The sequence below is a fragment of the Garra rufa genome, chromosome 1, assembly GCF_049309525.1.
Source record: "Garra rufa chromosome 1, GarRuf1.0, whole genome shotgun sequence".
In the NCBI taxonomy this organism is placed as follows: Eukaryota; Metazoa; Chordata; class Actinopteri; order Cypriniformes; family Cyprinidae; genus Garra; species Garra rufa.
In genome coordinates, this window is record NC_133361.1 from 101,476,161 (window position 1) to 101,494,843 (window position 18,683).

The 18,683-nt window shown below is 41.8% G+C and overlaps 4 non-coding genes and 1 pseudogene across 4 annotated transcripts; 2 read left to right on the forward strand and 3 right to left on the reverse strand.

Moving 5' to 3' along the window:
- Positions 1-7,883: 7,883 nt before the first annotated feature.
- Positions 7,884-7,956, reverse strand: trnak-cuu (transfer RNA lysine (anticodon CUU)). Its single transcript has one exon. It is a non-coding gene; the product is annotated as a tRNA-Lys (tRNA).
- Positions 7,957-8,814: 858 nt separating this feature from the next.
- Positions 8,815-8,955, reverse strand: LOC141285170 (U4 spliceosomal RNA). Its single transcript, XR_012338562.1, has one exon. It is a non-coding gene; the product is annotated as a U4 spliceosomal RNA (small nuclear RNA).
- A 463-nt stretch (positions 8,956-9,418) lies between these two features.
- Positions 9,419-9,500, forward strand: trnas-gcu (transfer RNA serine (anticodon GCU)). The gene has a single exon. It is a non-coding gene; the product is annotated as a tRNA-Ser (tRNA).
- Positions 9,501-11,536: 2,036 nt separating this feature from the next.
- LOC141285358 (U4 spliceosomal RNA) lies at positions 11,537-11,669 on the reverse strand (annotated as a pseudogene).
- Positions 11,670-12,132: 463 nt separating this feature from the next.
- trnas-gcu (transfer RNA serine (anticodon GCU)) lies at positions 12,133-12,214 on the forward strand. Its single transcript has one exon. It is a non-coding gene; the product is annotated as a tRNA-Ser (tRNA).
- Positions 12,215-18,683: the final 6,469 nt, after the last annotated feature.

An 18,683-nucleotide genomic window follows, 5' to 3' on the forward strand; every position in this document is an offset into this window, starting at 1 on the left:
GCTTCCAGAAGTTATAGATCCTCTTCTGAATATAATTAATTCATCATTATCATTAGGATATGTCCCCAAAACCTTCAAACTGGCTGTTATTAAGCCACTCATTAAAAAACCACAACTTGATCCCAGTGAGTTAATTAATTACAGACCAATTTCGAATCTCCCTTTTCTGTCAAAGATACTAGAAAAGGTAGTGTCCTCACAATTGTGTTCTTTCTTAGAGAAAAATTGTATCTGTGAGGATTTCCAGTCAGGTTTTAGACCGAATCATAGCACTGAGACTGCTCTTATTAGAGTTACAAATGACCTGCTCTTATCAACTCTATTAGTGCTACTGGATCTTAGAGCTGCATTTGATTAGCATAATGTACATAAATGTAGGGTTTGGGCACTCTCCATAGACAGCGCTCAACCAGAGGGGCGGGATAAACGGTTGTCTTTAAAACTCCCTCTCTACGCAATAGGATAGCGCTACAACCAATCAGAGCAACGAAGAAGGTGACGAAGTCAACTCCAAATACATCCTTTTTTTGTAAGAACAACCTCAGTGCCTTTTTTTGTTCTTTTCTCAGAGAAAAGCTTAACTCCAAGTCTCTCAGAGTGGCAGCCAAAGTCGATTCGAAACAAAGTTGTTCGCTAGCAGCAGCCATTGCTCTCTCTCACGCGTAATTCACGGAACCAGAGAACGTCTGACGGAACTTATGGTCGCGGGTCAGTCGTCATCATGTTAAACCCGCCCACTGACTTGTGATTGGCCCGGTCGATTTTGGATTTTTGGGAATCTCAAGTGAACGGAGAGTTACTAGACTGCCCTTGGAAGCAAATGTAATTTGCTGCCATTAGGGGCACGTCTAGATTCTAAGCTAGCATTTGATACTATTGACCACAACATTTTTGTAAATAGACTTGAAAATTATGTAGGCATTATTGGTAGTGGACTGGTATGGTTCAAATCGTACTTATCTGACCGCCATCAGTTTGTGGCAATAAATTGAGAGGTATCACTAGTGCAGTATGGAGCACCACAAGGCTCAGTACTAGGGCCATTTTTTTACGCTTTACATGTTGTTCTTGGAAGATATCATCAGGAAACATGGTGTTAGCTTTCACTGTTATGCTGAAGATACTCAGCTCTATATTTCTTCGCTGCCCGGCGAAACAGAATGCCTAGCTGATATAAAAATCTGAATGGCAAGTAATTTCTTGCTGCTAAATTCTGAAAAAACAGAGGTGTTAATTATTGGACTTAAAACCTCCACATGTAGTAACATAAAACACAGTCTAATACTAGACGGCTGCTCTGTAAATTCTTCATCATCAGTGAGGAACCTAGGTGTGCTATTAGATAGCAATATTTCCTTCGAAAGCCACATTTCTAGTGTTTGCAAAACTGCATTTTTCCATCTCAAAAACATATCGAAATTATGACCTATGCTGTCAGTGTCAAATGCAGAAACGTTAATTCATGTGTTCATGACCTCAAGGATAGATTATTGTAATGGTTTATTGGGTGGTTGTTCTGCAGCATAGACTGTAAAAAAAGATGGATGACGCATCTCCGCTTCATTTCACTACAGAAAAGTGAAGCTAATGCGTCTTAATATGGCTGCTGCCATCTTGGGGGAAATGACGTAAAAGAGAATGCGCAGTAGAGATTCGTTTGGAGCCAGAGTCTGCGCAGTAGTGTTTTGTCTGGAGCCAGAGTTTGCGCAGTTGTGTTTTGTTTGGAGCAAGAGTCTGTGCAGTAGGTTTGTGAGGTGGAGCCGCGGTATCAAAGTCCCACACAAACTCCCGCAGACCCAATCGCATGATCACAATCATGACACCACACCCCATTTTTATAGCATTAAATAATGACCTAAAAGTGAACTTATTAGAAAAAACGAACAATTGAACATGAATATGCAGTAAAAGAACTACCTCACACGATGGAAATCATCTTTGGAAAAAAAAATATTTGAAGTGTAATTCGATTATTTAGTTTGGCTCACGTCCCATTAGATTACATGGAGAGGGCGGGGTTTATGACCCATACTGCAGCCAGTCACCACGGGGGCAATCGAAAACTTTTGGCTTCTTACGGCACACTTGTTCTGCACGCTTAATATACAAACTCCAGTTGGTCCAAAATGCAGCAGCTAGATTTCTTACTAGAATCAGAAAGTATGACCAAATTAGCCCGGTTCTGTCAACACTGCACTGGCTTCCTATTAAACATTGTATAGATTTTAAAATCTTGCTAATTACTTTTAAAATAGTTTTGCTCATTGCTTGTTTTCTTTTACAGGAAGTTTAATTTGAATTTTTATATTAATTATTAGATTTTTTTGAGAGATTAATGACCATTTTCCACCATTTCTCATCCTCAGACAGTCAGTTTTGGTGTTTTTAATTTAAAAGGTCAAGTGTTACAGCCAACTTTTATGATTAGCTAACATAATTGCCCCCTTAATAAAACCTCAGAAGGAATTATTGTGTGATGAATTTTTCATTTGATGGTTGATTGGGGAGTTTGTCCCCTTTTTTTTCCTAGCCTCTATCTAAATTTCTCCCTAGGAGACATAAAATTGGTATATAATAGTTGAGATCAGTCTACAAAATTTTCCTAGATTTATTTAATTGTATAACGGCCGACTAAGATCAGGTTTGGACGCCCTGGTATAGGATCTAGCATACATGCAATATATTTCTTCATGTTGTGATGTTAATTGCTTTGTGCCATTAAACTGGGGTTAATTTTTATATTTTTGTATTTCCACCTTAGGCCTAACATCGCTGAAAGAGGAGAGAGAAGAACTGAATGAAACTGAAGAGAAAGATCAGTTTGAAAATCTTAATTTTGTATCTGGAGAAAAGTATTTTTGTTTCTTAGAGTCTGAAAAGACTTCTAAACAAGAAAGTGCTCAAAAGACAGGAAATATGAGTAATTTAATTTGCTGTCAGTGTGGAAAGAGTTTCAAACAACAAAGACACCTTAAAAGGCACATGAGAATTCACACTGAAGGGAAGCCTTACACATGCAAACTGTGTGGAAAAAGTTTCACTCGTAAAGGATGCATTAACAGACACATGAGATTTCACACTGCGCCAAGGCTGGGGAACAATAGTCTGTTAAGGGGGGGAAGAAAAGGAAGGAGGGGAAGAAGGGGGGAAAAGAGAAAAAGAAAGAAAAGAGAGAGAGAAAAGGAAAAAATGAGGAGAAAAGAAATGAAAGGCATTTTTTCTCTTTGTCCTTTAAAGCAATGTTTTTGGAGTGTATATTTACAATAAATTATCTGAAAAAAAAGTTTTCTCTATTTTCCTGTACATTTTTATGGGAGTAAGGATTATCACAAGCTTCCCAGTTCATATTACAGTGTTGCCATACATTGAAGTGTTTACTGAATGTTTTATTTATCAGTAATTATCACATAAATGATGTCCAAATGAATGAAATTATTTCTGAAATGACAAATTAATATTTTATTAGATTTATATTACTGATTATTGATATCTTATTCAAAGGTTTTGCACTTTAAATATATTTCTGCTGTAGTTATGTTCTAAAACTTATAGTACAAAAAATAGTAAATTTATTTATTAAATCATCCCCAAATTTATCAACATTTTTAAAAGGGCCTATAACCGTTTAATGATACTGTAACAATGACAAACAAAAAGAGTTATTTAATCATGACCAAACTTTTATTTTTCAATCAGTCATAGCCAATTATTCATTATTCTTTTTTTTTTTTTTTTTTTTACATTTTTATTCTTATAGTTATGTTGCATGTGCAGAAAACAGAATAATACCTCTTAATAATACTTTCTATTGTCCATGGCTCTTGTGCATTAAATGCAAGTGAAAAGAACAGAAAGCACAGAACAATACAAATGAATAAAACTTTAAAATATTAATGACTCCTGTGCATGTTTTGCAAGTGCTAAAGAACAGAAAACAAAACTATACTTTTAAATAAAACTGTCTTAATGTCCATGGCACTAGTGCATTCATTGCCAGTGCAAAAGAACAGAAAGCACAAAACAATACACATAAATAAAACTTTATCCCCTTTCTTTTTTGGACTCTTATGGATGGCACAGGGCTTGAAATGGTCTCTATCAGGCGACAACAATCTGGCCACTGGGCAAGTGGGACAGTGGTGGTGAATGTATGTCTCTTCACGCTTTCCACCCCTGGAGTGAACCTGTGTCCAGCCTGCTCTGGTGTCTGACAGCAAACATCACTCTCTTCTTATCGTAATCCAGCAGGATCTGCCAACTATATTGCTCACCTAAGCAGAGAGAGCATATAATACAAGGCAAATGAGAAAACAAAACAAGTGGTAGTGTCAACATATGACAGGTCAAGAAGAAAAAGTAGAGAAACTGACCTGCTGGTTGGTGAGAGCCAAAGATGGCTGATTCCTGAGCTCCACAAGATACTCCACAAGGCTGTCCACTTTGTCCAGCACACAAGCACTATGCAAAGCCTGGGAGAAAAAATATAAAGAAAAAAAAACAGAAATGAACAACATTATGAGTACAGTGAAGTGGAACAAAATAAACAAACATATAAATATATATTTTCCTAGAAATGTAACAATATTACATGAAACACAATTACATACATGCATACAACAAGATATTTACATACCACAGACTTGTCAGGAGATGCTGAGGCACCTGGCGTGAAGGAGGCATCAGGCTGAGTGGAGGACAGAGAGAAGCTTGGGTCATCGGTGAGACTCGTCACAGTAATGTCAAGTGTTTGGTCCTCCTCGAAGCCCTCGTCTTCTTCATCCTCACCTTCATCCACATCCTCCAGCATGTTCTCTGTCTCTTCTGAGTCAGGGTCCACTACCAGGGGATGTCCAGTCTGACTCAGGAGGTAGTCACCACCAAGCAGCTCTCCTATGAAAAAAAAAAAAAAATAATAATAATAATAAAAGAAAACACACAAATACAGGATCATTCAAAAGTTTGGACACATTACTATTTTTAATGTTTTTGAAAAAAGTGCTCATCAGTCCTGCATTTATTTAATAAAAACTGTAAAAAAACATGAATAATATTATAAAATGTTAAGAGCCCAACTAATGCGAACACTGACCACTATAATGGTTGCTTAAAAATGTTGGTTTTCTCCTTTGGTGATTCTGCTTATTAACATCAGGTGTCTTTAATAATGATCAATCATCACTTTGTTAATCACCTAATTACCTCATTAACTTTAACTCTGCTTCAGTGTTACTTTAACACTATCTGGAGTGGGACCATATGTACTCTGAGCAGTGTTGATTTAACACTGGGGACTTTACTGTGTACAGTTTAAATTTACAGTTCCATATACTTTAAATTTTATTTATTTCTGTCATCAACGCTGAATATATTTAGCAATCATTTAAGAAATCATTAAAAAGTTAAATAAAGAACAGCATTAGAAATATAATAGAAAATCTTCTGTAACAATATACAGTACTGTTCAAAAGTTTTTTTTTAAAGAAATAATGCTGTTCTTTTTAACTTTTTATTCATCAATGAATTCTGCAAAACGTATCACAGTTTTCATTAAAAAATGAAAAAATAAATACAAATATGCAGTACAAATTATATTGCTGTTTTTTCTGTATTTTTGATCAAATAAATGCAGGCTTAATGAGCAAAAGACACTTCTTTCAAAAACATTAAACACAGTCATGTGTAAAAATGTTTGACAAATAATGTACACATACATATTCTACAATGAGATACAGGTAACTTTACCTTCTGATAGAGGTTGTACCACTTCTGCTGCCGTGGTGCTGGTCTGTTGCCTCCAGACGGACAAACCCCGGAGCTGGCAAAAGTCCTCAACCTGGCCATCCACTCGCCATCACCCATGGCCTTGTGGCTCTTTGGCTTAGTGCTCATCTAAATATAATAGGGAAATAATAGTTAGTAATGTGCATTTTGCAGGTATTGGACAAATACACAAATGTTTTTAATTTTTTTATAATGATACAACGATATATATTCAAGATGACTAAATAATGGCACCCATTACAACAATTAAACATTATTTTATTGCTAATAAAGCAAAACAAGGTTACACATTTAAAGGTGTTACACTACAATTAGACATATAAGTATTTGAATATGAAATTACTACATGCAGTTACGATAGGGATAAGATTAGTGTTTTGTTTGGTTTACAGTTAGTTGCATCCAATTATGCATAATTTACTGTTATTACTATAGTAACTACATATAGCATGTATTAATGACAATGTAAAATAAAGTACATTGTTAGTTAAAAGCTGTGGTTATACATATGATAATCAATCTGAGAAAAAAAAAAGAACATAGTAAGTACACTTTACTTAAACCATGGTTAATTTTTGTAAGGGATGTCTATATAACATTGCATTTTCATTTAAATTATTATTTGTAGCACTTGCATCTGTGTTTATATAAATAGTAATCCATCTGCAAACACAAAACTTGATTACTACATTCACACAGCAAAATCACATTAAATGTTAATTAGAAATGACAATGTCTACAACTAAACATATTTTTTACATCCAAATCAAACTTTAAATAGAACAGATGTGTTTACTATGCAAAACTACAGGCAAATGGTGTTTTATATGTGATATTATAGGCAAATCATGGAAACAAAACATGATTACTACACTTTCACTATAGTAAAAGCATGGTAAATGACTTGTTTTTTTTTTTCATTCATATTTTTATTTATAGTAAGACTGTGTTTACACTTAAAGAACGAGTAAACTGAGTTTAATAAGTACGATTACAGGCACAATTGTGTTTAATATGTGAGATTATAGGCAAGTAATGAAAAGCCATGGTAAATGACGACAAACACAAGCACAACGTTTTTTGTTGTTGCTGTTCATTCAGATTTTCATTTATAGTAAGACTGTGTTCATACAGTTGTAATCGATCAGCCAAAAACACAACATGGTTACTACGCTTTCACTATAGTAAAAACAAGGTAAATTGTCATAAGGGATGACTGCACTTACAGCTGAAACGTGTTTTTCCCCCCATTTAAATCGAACTTAAGAACGTGTAAATGGACTTTAGAAAGTTAGATTACATTTAAACGGTGTTTCATCATGGGCAATTCGCGAGTCAAAAGTTTGTGAACGCCAAACACGAATGAACGACGGACGAAAACGTAACGAGTTACCAATTGAGAACATTGTAAACAGAAAGGAAGAAAGTAGAAAACATGTATTACTTACTTTGAAAAGTTATCCTATATTCCGTTCGTCTGATTTTTGAACCTGACTTAGAATGAAACTAAGCGCGGTGAGTGGCTCTCAACAATGGAGCTCGAGCGATGCGATTGGCTCTCAACATTCTCACAATGGACGGTGAGCGACGCGATTGGCTCTCGTCCATTCTCACAATGGACGGCGAGCGACGCGATTGGCTCTCGTCCATTCTCACAATGGACGGCGAGCGACGCGATTGGCTCTCAACATTCTCACAATGGAGCTCGAGCGATGCGATTGGCTCTCAACATTCTCACAATGGACGTGAGCGACGCGATTGGCTCTCGTCCATTCTCACAATGGACGGCGAGCGACGCGATTAGCTCTCGTCCATTCTCACAATGGACGGCGAGATCGGCGATTGGATGAGGAGACGGCCGCGGAAACAGACGATCCTGCTCCAGGTAGCGCCACAGAGACAGCCGCTGCTGCTTGCTGCCGCCGGATCACCGGTGTAAAAGCAAGGGTTAGGGTTAGTGATAGGGATTAAAATCGCTCGCACTAACAGCGACATCTGTTTTGAAAGATGTTTCCGGAGCTCGCAAAATCCGCTCAGCTTGCGCGGCGAATGGGCACGCTGGAGCCCGCCACCCTTTTGGGAAGAAAGAGAGTCAACTGAGCCGCCCAACGTGGGGCTCGAACCCACGACCCTGAGATTAAGAGTCTCATGCTCTACCGACTGAGCTAGCCGGGCTGGTCGTGGGCTTCTTCACTGGGTCGGACCCAGTATTCATCGGCCCCCAAATTACACAGGCGAAACGGAGGCTCTCACGTTGTGCGAGACTGTCGAGCCCTCCCCGTGGGTAGGGCTTAGAGCAGGCTTAGAGTTTTCTTCTGTCGGTTTTGACCCAATCTGTTTTTGGGAAGCGCAGTTTGACCCAGCAGTGCGGGCCAACAACACGTTCTGTTTTGCCGCGTGAAGGCGGGTCAATGCTTTGGACAGCGTATGGTTGAGATGTGATTTTCCACCAATTTGGGGCACCTTTCTTAAGGAAATCAAGGATGATTTCATGGGAAATGGAAAACTGCTGTAGCGTTTGGCTAACAAGCCAAAGCTACAAAGGATGTACCGGTGCCCCGTCGTCCGAGCAGAATCCACATTCGGCCGTAATCGGAGGTTACTACTAACGTTCGATTGTGTCTCATAGGGAGTTTGACGCAGGGCCTCAGTGGAAATCAGGCCCTCGGCGGCTGAAACAAAAGACGAAGAAGGCATCCACATGCACATGATTCAGGAGTGTTAAACAAAGAAACCACGCAAGATGACGAGGTGGTCCAGCGGTTAAGGCGGTGGAAGGCTAATACATTGTGCTCGACAAGCACTGAAAGCTTTAGCGCCACTGAGAGCCCACCGGACCAGACAGGCCCAACCTGTTTACGATGGGTAACGGTGAGCCGTAATTGCGCTGCAGTTTAATGATACCCGTCTTGAGGACATATTTACAAAACAACAAGCCTTCTGGCTCTGGCGCTCAATCATCAACAGACACCTTTTTGACGAGAAACAAAACCTAAACGAAACAAGGCTACTTTTTCTCAACAATACTCTAAGCCTCCAGAGAGGCTAGCAAAAATGGCCAAAGCTGACTGTATTTCAAGTCATCCTGGCGGGGTATTGGGTAAAGTTTTCTACCAGCAATGATCGCGCCTCGGATAAACCTCATAGGCTACAATATTGCCTCTGCGAAAGAATGCCGGCGACGGTCGTGACCTTTTCAGGCACCTACGTGGATGTGAACCGACAAGGTGGTAGCAAGCTTTAAACTGCCGCGCAAACAGTCTCCTGGCACGGGTTGCTGCACCGTGTTTCTACGGAACAGATTAGAGGTGTGTAAAAGACGGCTCATTCACTATTCCCTCTGTGCTCAAAACAGCCTGCTGAAAGCACAGCAGCAGCAGCTGAAAAGGTCCGCAGCATGGCCTCTCTCAGTCAGCAAGGGGGCGGGGAGGCCGAGTGGTTAAGGCGATGGATTGCTAATCCCATCCTTGTCGTTCGGTTCCTTTAGCAGTGGACCTTAATCTAGGTCCTGGGGACCCCATGCTGAACTTTTTGTGTGTCCTCCTTATCTAACACACTCAGTTCAGTTCTTTGAGTTCTCTACTAATGAGCTGATGATCTGAATCGGGAGTGCTAAATAAAAAACGCCACGTAATATGACGAGGTGGCCGAGTGGTTAAGGCGATGGACTGCTAATCCATTGTGCTCTGCACGCGTGGGTTCGAATCCCATCCTCGTCGTTCGGTACGTTTAGCAGTGATCCTCGGTCCTGGGGACCCCACTCTGCAATTTTTGTGTGTCTTCCCTATCTGACACACTCAGTTCAGTTCACTGAGCGCTCTACTAATGAGCTGGTGGTCTGAATCGGGAGGGTTAAACAAAAGGCCCGCGCAAAACGAAAGGTGGTCGAGTGGTTAAGGCGATACAAGGCTAGTCCGTTGTGCTCGGCACGCCTTGGTTTGTGTGGGTTCGAATCCCATCCTCTTCATTTGATGCTTTAGCACCACTGAGAGCCCACCGGAACAGACAGGCCCAACCTGTTGACGATGGGTAGCGGCGAGCTGTGATTGTGCTGTAGTTTATTGATACCTGCCGCAAAGTCTTGAGAACATATTGACAAAACAACAAGTCTTCTGGCTCCGGCACGCTACGATCGGTGGACACCTCTTTGACGAGGACCAACAACCAGCCACGCCAATAAAAGGAAACAAAACGAAGCAAGACTATCTTTCTCAACAAGCCTCCAGAGAGATTGGCAAAAATTGCCGATGCTGACTGTATTTCAAGTCATCCCGGTGGGGTATTGACTTTGTGGCAACATGGAACTTTTGCATCTACATTAATATTAGTCTGTTTCTTCTTATTCTGAGGTCACCGTAGCCACCAGATCCATTCTGTATTCCGATCTGATGGTCACTACAGTCCCCCGGTTCCAGTCCGTACCAAGAGCAGATGGTGGATCAGCACCTTCAGCCGAATGTCAGCGGATACTATGTCAACTAGATGAGCCCCAGAGACAGATCATCAGTAAAGAAGGCATCCACATGCCACAGCAAACTACTCGAGCTGGTGAAAATGTTCACCAAACACCCGCCGCTGAATTCTTTTAAAACAAGCCAGCTTATTGAAGGTGCACAAGATAAACGCCCTGAGAAAGCTGTGCCTCGCAACCCTAAGAATGGCATAGGCGTCAATGGACACCTGACGCGCGTGCACTAACAGCGACATCTGTTTTGAAAGATGTTTCCGGAGCTCGCAAAATCCGCTCAGCCTGCGCGGCGAATGGGCACGCTGGAGCCCGCTGGAGCCCGCCACCCTTTTGGGAAGAAAGAGAGTCAACTGAGCCGCCCAACGTGGGGCTCAAACCCACGACCCTGAGATTAAGAGTCTCATGCTCTACCGACTGAGCTAGCCGGGCTGGTCGTGGGCTTCTTCACCGGGTCGGACCCAGTATTCATCGGCCCCCAAATTACACAGGCGAAACGGAGGCTCTCACGTTGTGCGAGACTGTCGAGCCCTCCCCGTGGGTAGGGCTTAGAGCAGGCTTAGAGTTTTCTTCTGTCGGTTTTGACCCAATCTGTTTTTGGGAAGCGCAGTTTGACCCAGCAGTGCGGGCCAACAACACGTTCTGTTTTGCCGCGTGAAGGCGGGTCAATGCTTTGGACAGCGTATGGTTGAGATGTGATTTTCCACCAATTTGGGGCACCTTTCTTAAGGAAATCAAGGATGATTTCATGGGAAATGGCAAACTGCTGTAGCGTTTGGCTAACAAGCCAAAGCTACAAAGGATGTACCGGTGCCCCGTCGTCCGAGCAGAATCCACTTTCGGCCGTAATCGGAGGTTACTACTAACGTTCGATTGTGTCTCATAGGGAGTTTGACGCAGGGCCTCAGTGGAAATCAGGCCCTCGGCGGCTGAAACAAAAGACGAAGAAGGCATCCACATGCACATGATTCAGGAGTGTTAAACAAAGAAACCACGCAAGATGACGAGGTGGTCCAGCGGTTAAGGTGGTGGAAGGCTAATACATTGTGCTCGACAAGCACTGGAAGCTTTAGCGCCACTGAGAGCCCACCGGACCAGACAGGCCCAACCTGTTTACGATGGGTAACGGTGAGCTGTAATTGCGCTGCAGTTTAATGATACCCGTCTTGAGGACATATTTACAAAACAACAAGCCTTCTGGCTCTGGCGCTCAATCATCAACAGACACCTTTTTGACGAGAAACAAAACCTAAACGAAACAAGGCTACTTTTTCTCAACAATACTCTAAGCCTCCAGAGAGGCTAGCAAAAATTGCCAAAGCTGACTGTATTTCAAGTCATCCTGGCGGGGTATTGGGTAAAGTTTTCAACCAGCAATGATCGCGCCTCGGATAAACCTACAATATTGCCTCTGCGAAAGAATGCCGGCGACGGTCGTGACCTTTTCAGGCACCTACGTGGATGTGAACCGACAAGGTGGTAGCAAGCTTTAAACTGCCGCACAAACAGTCTCCTGGCACGGGTTGCTGCACCGTGTTTCTACGGAACAGATTAGAGGTGTGTAAAAGACGGCTCATTCACTATTCCCTCTGTGCTCAAAACAGCCTGCTGAAAGCACAGCAGCAGCAGCTGAAAAGGTCCGCAGCATGGCCTCTCTCAGTCAGCAAGGGGGCGGGGAGGCCGAGTGGTTAAGGCGATGGATTGCTAATCCCATCCTTGTCGTTCGGTTTCTTTAGCACTGGACCTTAATCTAGGTCCTGGGGACCCCATGCTGAACTTTTTGTGTGTCCTCCTTATCTAACACACTCAGTTCAGTTCTTTGAGTTCTCTACTAATGAGCTGATGATCTGAATCGGGAGTGCTAAATAAAAGACGCCACGTAATATGACGAGGTGGCCGAGTGGTTAAGGCGATGGACTGCTAATCCATTGTGCTCTGCACGCGTGGGTTCGAATCCCATCCTCGTCGTTCGGTACGTTTAGCAGTGATCCTCGGTCCTGGGGACCCCACTCTGCAATTTTTGTGTGTCTTCCCTATCTGACACACTCAGTTCAGTTCACTGAGCGCTCTACTAATGAGCTGGTGGTCTGAATCGGGAGGGTTAAACAAAAGGACCGCGCAAAACGAAAGGTGGTCGAGTGGTTAAGGCGATGCAAGGCTAGTCCGTTGTGCTCGGCACGCCTTGGTTTGTGTGGGTTCGAATCCCATCCTCTTCATTTGATGCTTTAGCACCACTGAGAGCCCACCGGAACAGACAGGCCCAACCTGTTGACGATGGGTAGCGGCGAGCTGTGATTGTGCTGTAGTTTATTGATACCTGCCGCAAAGTCTTGAGAACATATTGACAAAACAACAAGTCTTCTGGCTCCGGCACGCTACGATCGGTGGACACCTCTTTGACGAGGACCAACAACCAGCCACGCCAATAAAAGGAAACAAAACGAAGCAAGACTATCTTTCTCAACAAGCCTCCAGAGAGATTGGCAAAAATTGCCGATGCTGACTGTATTTCAAGTCATCCCGGTGGGGTATTGACTTTGTGGCAACATGGAACTTTTGCATCTACATTAAAGGTTGTATCAGCGATTTCTGAAGAGGCGGATCCCAAAACAAACAGAGCCAGCTCGCCCCTCCCTCCCCTGAATCACGAACGCGCATTTCTTAAAGCTACAGACACAGGTCGCATGGAAGGATGTCTGGATCAGCGGGGTAAGTCATAATTGTTCTGTAAAGAACTGTATTTTAAAGTATGCTAATGCATAGAGTATCTTTGAATGCCTGAACTTATCAGTTATGCTAGCTCTTAGCCTTAGCTTTCAGATTAGGCATATGCAATATCAATGATTAACTATCAAAATGTAGCTTACTGTTCTTACTTATTAGAATACGTGGGAGAGGTAGAGGTCGAGGTCGGGGTGCTACCAGTGCTTCTCGAGCACTACCATGTGCATTATCTGATGTGGAGCGAGTGCAGCAGATGCAGGCTGAAAGACTTGTGGTCGAGCAGGTGTGTTATCTTACAGCAAGGCTGCCAACTCTTACGCATTGGCCGTGAGACACACGCATTTGACTGTCTTCACACGCTCTCACGTCATAACTGCGATTTCTCACGCTGAAAAAATATATAATCGATATCCCTCCTCCCCCGAGGTGCTCATAACCGTGATTACAGCGATTGCTTACGGTGGAAATATGTATTATGTACACCAAACACCTACTCTCCCCCTCGAGTTTTTCTGAGGACCTGCCACGCTCCTTCCCCCGTCAGGTTTTCTCTCTCACTCAAAAAATTATTCAGAAAAGTTGGCAGCCCTGGTCTAACATGAATTGTTGTAGGCTTACTTTTCATTTTACTTCATAGTCCCTGGAAATCCCAGTCCAAATTACATGGTAGCAGTAAAAATGCATAATTATATTAATTATAGCTAATTTGCAATGAAATTTAAGACACAACTGTTTTCTCATTACAGGACAGAATACAGAGGCTGAACTTGGAGGAGTGTCAGCATCTGTTGAAGCAGTGCCTGAGGAGGGACCCCAGCCTTATGTTTGACCTGTTGCCATCACCTGAGGGCAACCCAGCAGCCCCATCCCCTCCTGTCCCTGGACAACTTCCATGGTGCATCTGCCAGAACTGCAGGGACATGCCCACAGATCTTGAAAGGAAGTGCTGTGTGCAGCCTCCAGATTTTTGTGTTGCCCATCTACCTCACATGGACCTTTACATACTTGATGAAGGGGTACTCAGGCTGTCCAGAAGGATCTGGAACGATATTAGGGCAACACAAGACCTTCCAGACCCTGGTGAGAGCCTAAAACAGTTCAGATATGCAGCCTACCGTCAGTATGTTGTGTGGCAATATGGGGCACTTGGGCAGGGACACAGAGTGGTGATCCCAAGTTGCTGCGTCTGGAGGATAAGGGATCGCTACCCAGACCCACATAATCAGTACACTGGCTTCATTCCTAGTAGGGTGTGAATTTCTTAGTGTTAATCTAAATACACAAAAACATATTATTTATCCCACATATTTTAGTTATACATGCATTTCTGTTGTTTGTTGTGATGTTCAGTTCCTTTTCAATTAAGCAATAATTGTTCAGTGTTCATAAGAACTCAGTGTGCATTATTAACAGAAAATAAACAGAACATGCCAAACATGAGATCTTGTTTTTTGTTTATTAGCATGTGAAATGTAAAAAAGTAAGGTCAACAATGTTACACAGATGTACTGACTTCAATTTTACTCTGACCAACTTGATAAATGAATGAGGACTTTACTCTTGCTTGAGCACAATTAAAATAGAAGATTCTTCTTTTACACTCTTTGATTGTTCTGTTGCTGAGTGACCTGTGAAAACAAACAAAAATGTTCAAGAATTATGGCTTGTGACTCAAACCATAAGTGACTGGAAGTATGATGGCTTGTGTGAGATGTGCAACAAAATGTTGGGACTGGATATTTACAAATCTGGCAGAAATACCTAAGTAGAGCCTCACCTATCCCTCTGCTGCGCTCGGTCATCCGCAGTTCCTCAGTTGAAGGAGAGGTCACACCAGAGAGGGGTCCGAGCAGTCTTGGATCACCAGGTCTTTTTTTTCTACGAAGGGGAACCCCTCCAGAGGTTAGCTTCTTCTGCAAAATGTGACCTTGAAGCTCAGGGATGTAGCGATAGTCCTTGTTGACCCTCAAAGTGTGTAATCGCCACCTGCGAGATCTTTTATTGTAGAGCTTTGTGAATCTAGGAAAAAAGGGTGATCCAAAGAGACATGCTTTATAGCCAATAATGGTGTATGCCACTACAAAACATGTGACACATGTTTTGACCAATATAGTTTTGGAGTGACCTTAACGTTGCTAAACTTTGCTATCTGGCTTGCAGTGGGTAGAGAGCTCATCTTTTTTTAAATGGGGAAAAACATGGGTGTTGAGAAAGGTGTCTCTGTCATACTCTGCACAAGGCAGAGTAGTTCGAATTTCACCTGACAACCATATTTTTTTCAGCTAATGATATCCAATGATGTTTTGTTTTTCTGTGCAGTTTGTGTTATTTGCTTTTATTGCTACAGGATCTCTTATTCCCCCCTAGAAAAATCAATTAGCTGGGAAACCAATTCCAATGTGACCTCTTTGATTGTGGTCCATACTATGCCCATGTATAGAACACTTACTGAATAGTGCCATCTTGCTTCTTCCTTGGTTCCCGGTTGATGTGGTGATTGTAGTCCAGAGCAGCGAGATAAATGCGTGCACTGTATCCTGCGGGAGAAAAGCTGAATCGCTTGCTGGCATACATAAGAATGTGATTATGGAAGGCCTCAAGGTCACCAGTTGATCTGTGGATGGAAAAACTAAGATCAGAGATTTTCCGAAAGTTGATACAAGGATAGGTTTTGGCCAACAACACTTTACACACCTGAAACGCAAATATTTGGGTATAGTTTTGAGCCATCGTGCATCCAGAACAGTTTCTGCCAGCTTCTGATGGGCAACTGAATTGGGCTCGATCCATCCCTTCTCCCTGGATTCAACTAGAGGACCATGGTGGCAGCAACCAAGAGCCCATGAGTGCACCCCAGTGACATGGTGGAGCAGGCCAGACCACATGTCCTGAAAAGTAAATGAATACACAGTTATCCATGGATGTGGTGTGTGAATGCATTGCACAAATAAGCAATTCACATTACAAATTCATAAAAATTACCAACAAAATGTGAATATCATGATGTGACTAGTAACAAAGCCAAAACTTTTCTCACATGTAATCAGGGTGGAAAAAACTTTATGCTTTCTTACATGTCAAATAATTATATTCACATGCTATTTAATTTCATGCATGCACATCCATGTACAAACCATGTTAATTTTTTTTTTTGTTATACTTACAAAAAATTCATCATAATTTTCAGCCTTCATACAACAATGCCAAAAATGGTTGCAGATGTCCCTGCACCACTGATGAATGATCGAGCACCCCTTCTGCTGGCCTACCTGTGAAGAAAACACTGGATCACCAAGGGTGCATATATCTATACATTTGACTTTGTACAACATTTTGTTTGAGACCTGATAAGCCAAAGCACACCATACCGTAGTCAATTTCCTTGCTAGGTTTTTGGAGCCATGCCAGACATCAAGGGAGTGGTGGATGCCCTTATCTTTTAACTGTCCCGTCTTTGGATCTGTAAAGCAAGAATGAGTGCTGGACACATATTTCAACACACCTATTTCAAATCTTGAAGGTATTTATATTGACATTATAAAATTATATGTGTTGCATTTTAATACAAATAAAGCCAGAAGTACAATAAAGCATTAGTATAACTCACTGAAAAGTGCTGAAATCTGTGTACTGGCATCAGTGCACATCTCCGTTAATTTAATGTCGTGACAAAGGGCATTAACAGTTCGTAAAAAGCCCTCCTTCTCCATAGCTACAGAGTTCCTACCGGTTTCCCTTTTATCAATATTTTCAATGGCTATTATCTGCTTTGTCTCATTTTCCATAACAGAATATGTGCAGTACTGGGCACAAAACCCAGGGCTGTCCATCCGCCCATCACCTGTCGGAACATAAAAAAGGCACATGTAAATATGCAAGAGCAGTTACATTGACTGAAAGAGCCATTGTGGAGCAATTGGTATAAATTATTTCAAATCAAGACTTACCCAGGCCCACCACAGATTGACTGGATTGGAGCTGGTTGATGAGTTTTATCCGGTGTGTTTCCCAAAACTCTTTAATGGAGTCTATAAAGTAGTGGTCCTGGAGTCGGTGGAAAGTGTTTCTGTTTACAATTTTCATGTTCATAAATTGGAAAAGCAAGGCCACCTTAGTGTAGTTGTTGCCTGACAACAATATGTTTGTGGCCAGCATGAAGTCTCCAGCATGCATCCCATATCTCAGTGTGGGCTGGGAAGACCACCTCCACACAATGTGACCACGTGGACATATCTGAAACACAGTTTATATGCCATTACTACCAGAGAATTTCTCTACACTAACAATCTAATTGCTAAGAAAAAAATACAAATATGTACCCATTCAACGAGTGCAGCTGTGCCCTTGGACTTGATCACCACCTCGAATGGCCTGTGTGCACCACAAAGCTGTTTGGTGTTGGAATTCAGTGTTGCACATTGCCTAATCGGTATATTGAGGTGTTGGACAAGTTCTTTCAAGCTGCTGTGATATACAATTGAAGCTGGTACACCAATTATGTCATCCTCACAAGCAACTTTACTTGCATTTGGATTGATGGGTGATATCTCCTCATCTTCCTCCTCTTCTTCCCCTTCCTCATCTTCACAGTCATACAGGGTGTCTTCCAAGCTTATTTCCGGAAGATTGTCCAAGTCGATATGTGTTTCTAGTGCCCCGCCAGTCCTACAGTAATACATGAACATGAAATCATAAAATGAAATCTGACAACACAGTGAAGACCTCCACTGCTGTTAGAGCAAGGTATCTGCTGTACCTCAAACAAATACGTGGAATGTATTCTGGTTCACTATCCGAACTGTCCCCCTCCTGTGTATCTCCCTCATCTATAAGCAAGCCTTCTGAGTCCTCCTCATAGTCTGGATCCTCCTCTACACAGACACTTATCTCCTCCCATTCTACACTATATCACAAAGTGAAAAATACATCAATTATGTTTTTAATGGGGTCAAGGCTAACGTCCTCTCATACAAATACAGTTTCAAGCTCCTTTGTTTTCAATGGAGCAATGGCCACTGACGGCAAAAGGTGGCTTCTGGCGCAGGTTTTTAGCAATCAGTTTTAAACCCTATTTAAATGAATGTGTTTTACATGATTTACATACAACACTCAGCTAGGTTACAGGAAAATGCTTCTAGAAGCAGCGTAGCAAGTGGGCATTGGCCTTTAGGTAGTAACAGTGTTATGCACTGCACAATATAAGTACATACCTGGCATTCTTGAGGTCATTAAAGCCATCCACACTGATTGTATTCGCTGTGATTGTGTTTTCGTTCAAATTCACACAGGACATGCTAGAAAAAACAATGACAGACTAAAAGTGGCTTTGTGTCCTATAAACACAGGCGTAAATCATTTACATCATACAAGCACATGTCTGTTTGTGAATTTAAATAAAAATTGTGTAAAAAATTAAGAGATTAAGACCTCAGTGTGGCCATCTATGCACATATCTATGTCCTCAGTAATATTTTCTACACTGGTGTAGAATTTATTTTCCATACCTGGTTTCCAGTTGTTCAACTGCAGACAAGGTCCTACTGTCTAATCCCTCTGCTCCATGGCTTGAAAAAAATATTACATTACTGCCATGCATATAAATGAAGAGTGTCATGACACCTATGCTATTTGCAGAACGTGAACACAAAACACCAAAAGATGCAAGACTTGATATACTGTTGACATTCAATGCAATAGGCAATTATGTCATTGA